We start from the raw sequence: 6,000 nt of genomic DNA on the forward strand, positions 1-6,000 counted from the left end.
AACCAAAGGCGGAATATTTCCCAGGCCTTCCTGAAATTAAACAAAACAAGTGCTTCTCTGCCTTCGGTATCTGGATTAGCAATGAACAGAGTGACAACATTAGTCAACATCTATATTTCTAAGATAAAAACAAAAAAACTGCGGATGCTGGAAATCCAAAACAAAAACAGAATTACCGGGAAAAACTCAGCAGTTCTGTCGAAGGGTCATGAGGACTCGAAACGTCAACTCTTTTCTTCTCCGCCGATGCAGCCAGACCTGCTGAGTTTTTCCAGGTAATTCTGTTTTTGAACTGTATTTCTAGCCGTATTATGGAGGAGTTATGGCTGATGAAACAACTGAAGATATTTGGGTCTAGAAAAACTATTTAATGAAATGCTGCAGCCATTAAATCGACCTAGACAAGCATCTCCATTTTCCCCTCTGTTCGCTATGAATCCAGTCAGCACAAGAATCCTTTCAGGCGTTTCCCTGACCTCCATTTCCTTACTTGTATCAGGGCTGCTTCATGCCAAACATGGTCAAACGCACACCCACCACCCCTGCCCCCACCAACGCACAATCCTTGCCCCGCCCCTTTGATGTCAAGAGATTTCAGTCGCATTTCAGACCTTTAATTCACATATTTTTTTCATGTATACAAAATGTATGCAATATTCATTTGACCCTGAGGGAGCCAAAACACCGAGCAATTTGTTGTTCTGTGATTACTATTTGATAGAAATTCCATCCTCGTGTCACAGTGCTGATGATGGGGAATAGGCCGCTGGGGCGACACTTACCCAGGCTAATTTTGTCAAGCTTTCAGTGGACAGGTCGCGCTGGAGAAACGTTGTCCCCACATTGTCGGGTGTGCGCCAGTGTTGTAGCTGTGCAGGGCCACCTGCTTAGTTTAGGAGCAGGAGTATCCAGGGTTAAGACTGGTATGATTTTAGAGTGCATGTGTTTGCTTCACCCAGTCCATTCACCTTGTGGCTTAATGTGGCATTAGGTGCAATAAATCAATTTAGCTAAACAGAGGCAATTGTGTATGTTAGAACCTCAGGTGGAAGCCCAGGTAGCTCATGAACTCTATACCTCTGGCTAATGATGGCTGCAAACTCTTGAACCTCTTTTTTTCTTATTGATGTATCGTGTTGCTCCATCATTCAGGGTGGCAGGACTTTTGTGCCCCCCTGGCATCACTACCCGCTTCCTTCAGTTAGTTTAATTTCCAATCATGATTCATAACTGGATGTGACATGACTAAATCTTTTTGAGCAGATACAATCATTTTTGTATTACGTAGCTCATTTATACTTAGTTGGATAACAGAACAACTGGTAGGTGGTGACGTAGAGATATTGTCACTAGTCTGGTAATCCAGGGACGGGGGTTTGAATCCCATCACAGATGTTGCAATTTGGATTCAATTAAAATCTGGAATTAAAAGTCTGTAATGATCTTGAAAACATTTCCGATTGTCGCTAAAACTCGGGTTGTTTAATAATGTACTTTAAGGAAGGAAATCTGCCACCCTTACATGGTCTACCCTACACGTGAGTCCAGATCCACAGCAATGAATCTTAAAAGCCCTCTGGACAGGGCAATTCGGGTTGGGCAATGAATGCTGACCTAGTTAGCGACGCCCACATCCCATGAACTAACAAAAAAAAAAGCTGTTTTTGTTTAGCCAGATTTACATTGCCATTTAAGCAAGACCGATACTTGTCTTTATGTAAATTATGGAGCGAAGAATATATACACTGACCAGGTTACACATTGTGGGATTAAGTATTGCTTCCATTCATGAATCACTGGGCTTCAATGATGCCAAGGATTCAACTGCTAGATCTATTGTGAATCGACCCAATTCAGGACGTTATTATATTCATACATGTTGTTAGATTAATGATGGACAGCTCGAGCAGCTTTTTCTCCTCTTGCTCTTCCCTTCATACCAGCACAATCCAGCAAATATGTCCTTCATGAGTTGTCCAGCTCAATCAGTAGTGGTGGTACTGCAATATTATTTGTAATAGGTTTTGATCTCCCCTGTCCTAAACACAGTAAGTGTCCCTATGCCTTGCGTATGTATGGCCTGACGTCAAAAGACTTCATGCGATACGTATGCAACTTTAAGGGTGCCCAGCCAAATTCCTTCAGAAAAAGTGAACTTCTGTGAAACCACCTTTTGCGGGTATGCCCTGTACGATGAGCAAGCATGATGATGAATGTAACTGTGACCATAGCTCCCAAAGGGGATTCAAACAGTCTGACTAAATGAATCTGTTCATTAATTTCTCGATGACAGCTTTGTCCATTTTCTGAACATCTTTTCAGTGTTAACCTCATAATTAATGCTGCTTTAGTTCCTCTTGTCGATCGCTGCCACATGGATCATCAGGCTTGAATTTTTATTCATTTTTCCCTGACAATTCACTACCTTGAAAGAGCATTTCAGGGGTAATTAAGAGTCAACCACGTTTTTACTTGCTTAAAGAAACATTTAATGGAATGGAGGCAGATATTGTAAATGATCGAAATCAAACATTTTAATTATGCAGTTCTAATAATCTGGCACTTAGAAACACAGAAACATAGACACTAGGAGGAGGAGTAGGCCATTCGGCTCTTAGAGCATGCTCCAGCATTCATTATCATCATGGCTGATCATCCAACTCAATAGACTGCTCCGGCTTTCGCTCCAAGAACTTTTGCCCCAAGAGCTATATCTAACTCCTTCTTGAAAGCATACAATGTTTCAGTGTCAAGTACTTTCTGTGGTAACGAATTCCACAGGCTCACCACTCTCTGAGTGAAGAAATGTCTCCTCATCAGTCCAAATGATCCACCCCATAACTTCAGACTGTGACCCCTGGTTCTGGACTCCCCCACGATCTGGAACATTCTTCCTGCATCTACACTGTCTAGTCTTGTTAGAATTTTATAGGTTTCTGTCAGATCACCCTTCATTCTTCTGAACTCCAGCGAATACAGTTCTTAACTATTCAATCTCTCCTCATACTTCAGTCCCGGCATGCCATGAATTAGCAAGGCAAACACTTGCTGCACTCCCTATGTAACAAGCACACCCCTGCTCAGTTATGGAGATCAAAACTGCACTAAATATTCCTGGTGTTCTCAGCAAGGTCAGGTACAGTTGCAGCAAGGCAGCCCTGCCCCTGTATTCGAATACTCTGGCTATGAAGACCAACATACAATTTGCATTATTACCGCCTACTGCATCTGCATTCTTACCTTCAACGATTGTTTTACATGGACATCCAAGTAGCGTTGCACATTTCCCTCTCTCAGTTGTAGTCATTCAGATAATAATCTGCCTCCTGTTTTGCTACCAAAGTGGATAAGCTCACATTTATCCACATTATACTGCATCTGCCTTGCATGTGCTCACTCACTCAGCTTGTCAAATCACAGTCACATGCTCACAAACATCTGTCATGGACCTTAAGCATGCAGAGCCTAACCCCACGCCTCGTGGGCTTCCGGCCTCGAATATACCACAGGCACATACCGTCAAATTACCTCCGCCCCTACCACATACACCACCAATCCCAAAGGATTATCGACCACCAATGCCGGTCTCCAAAGCCCCATGATCCTTTTCAGACCTCCGAATTCCCGGGTCCATGATCCTGACTCAAACAACCGGACCCACACCCCTCCCTCCTCTCTCTCTGACCACGAACCCTGGATTTCGGGAAACGACCAAATGGCCATGCCAAAGCTCCGAAACCCATCGCACGACAACGAAAAATATCCCGTGCTCTGATCTCAGCATCCCCCCACCCCCAACCGCAAACCCATGAACCGGCACAAGTCAGTTTAGACACTTAAAAGGGCAGCGGTCAGCTGGCAGTATCAGCTGAGCCCAAAAGGAATTTTGAATCAAAAGAAGTGTGGACCAGATGGCATATAGCTTTCCAAATACATTTTCATTCATGTAAATCATGTGGGTTTCATTGACTGGAACAGCATTTTTTGCCCATCCCTAGCTGTAAATCATAAGGTGGTGGTGAAATGCCTCCTAGAACTGCTGCAGCCCTTGAGGTGTAGGAACATGCATAATTGTGTGAGGAAATTATTTCCAGTATTTTGTCCCAGTGATAGTGAAATGACAACGATATAATTCCCAGTCAGGATGCTGAGCGACGTGGAGGGGAACTTCCAGCTTATGCTGTTCCCAACTATTTGATGTCCTTGCTCTTCCAGATGGTAGTGGCCGTGGGTTTCAAATGTGCTGTCGAATGAGCCATGGTGATTTCCTGCAGTGCATCTGGTGCTTCTGTGCGTTGGTGGTCGAGGGAGTGATTATTTGTGGTGCCAATCATGCGAGATGCTTTGCCCTGGATGGTGTTAAGTTCCTGGCTTTTAAGGGGGCTGCCTTCAATCAGGTGCTTCTGGAATACTCCCTCACACTGCTGCCTTGTGCTTTTTAGATTGTGGGGAGTCTTTTTTGAGAGAGGAGGTTGTTTACTGGTTGCACGGTTCCTAGGATCTGACCTGCTCTCGTAGCCAAATCATTTATAGGGCTATTCCAGTTCAGTTTACGGTCAATGGTAACCAACAGGAAGTTGATAGTGAGAAATCCCTTATCGGTAATGCAAATGAGTAGCAAGGGATGGTGGTTGTTTTCTGTTTTTTTAATGGAGATGGTCATTGCCTGGCACTGGTGAAGCCGCGAATATTGCTCACCACTTGTCTGTCTAAGCCTGGTTGTAGTCCAGGAATTAGTGCATTTCATCATGGACTGCTCCAGTAGGACAGAAAACGCGAATGGCGCTGAGCATTGTGCAATCATCAACGGACAGCCCCACTTCCGACGCTATGATGGAAGGAAGGTCATTGATAAAGCAGCTGAAGATGTTTGGGTCCAGGACACTACCCTGAAAAAACCCAGCAGTGAAGTACTGGAGCTGAGATGACTGATCTCCAACCTGCACGACCGCTTTCCTTTTGCTAGGTGTGAGTCCAGCCAGCGGAGATTTTCCCCCCTGATTTCCATTGGCTCGAGTTTTGCGAGGGCCCCTGGATGCCACACTCGGTCAAATGTTGCATTCATGTTACCGGCTTTAACTCTCACCTCCCCTCGGGGTACCAGCTATTTGCCCATGTTTGAACCAGGGCTGTCATGAGATCAGGACCTGAGTTGTCCTGGCAGAACTCAGACTAGGTGTCAGTCAGCAAGTTATTGCTAAGCAAGTGCCTCTTGACAGCACTGCCGTTTACCATTCTATTACTTTGCTGATGATCGAGAGTGGCTGGTAATTGGCTGTGTTCAATTTGTCTTGCCTTTTGTGTACACAATTTTCCACATTGCCTGGTGGATGCCAGTGTTTTAGTTGTATAGAGACAGCTTGGCTGGGAGCGTGGCAAGTTCTGGACTGCAAGTCTTCAGTATTATTACTGGAACATTTTCAGGATCCATAGCCCTCAGTGTTCCATGTTATGACTTGGAGGGAACTTGACCAACTGAAGACTGGCATCTGTGATTTGAGGCACATCCGGAGAACGCAGAAATGGATCATCGACTCGGCACTCCTGCCTATAGATTGTATCAACTGCTTCAGCCTAATCCTTTGCACTGATGGACTGGACCCCTTCATCATTGAGGATGGTGATAATTGTGGAGCCTAAACTCCATTGCGTTGCTTGCTTCTCAACCAACATTCACGACTGGAAGTGCCAGAACAGCAGAGCTTTTATCTAATCCGTTGTTTGTGGAATCGCTTAGCTCTGACTATCACTTACTGCTCATGCTGTTTTGCATGCAAATGGAGCTGTGTTATAGCTCCAGCAGTTTGACACCACTTTCATTAGGCATGCATGGTGTTGTTCCTGTCATTTCATCTTGCATTCTTTGTTGAACGAGGGCTGAACTCCCTGCTTGAAGGTAATGGTGCAATGTGGGTTACGTCGTGCCATGAGGTTACAGATTGTGTTCAGGTAATATTTTGTTGCTACTGACGGCTTACGGAACCTCATGGATTTCCGGTG

The sequence above is a fragment of the Carcharodon carcharias genome, chromosome 24, assembly GCF_017639515.1.
Source record: "Carcharodon carcharias isolate sCarCar2 chromosome 24, sCarCar2.pri, whole genome shotgun sequence".
In the NCBI taxonomy this organism is placed as follows: Eukaryota; Metazoa; Chordata; class Chondrichthyes; order Lamniformes; family Lamnidae; genus Carcharodon; species Carcharodon carcharias.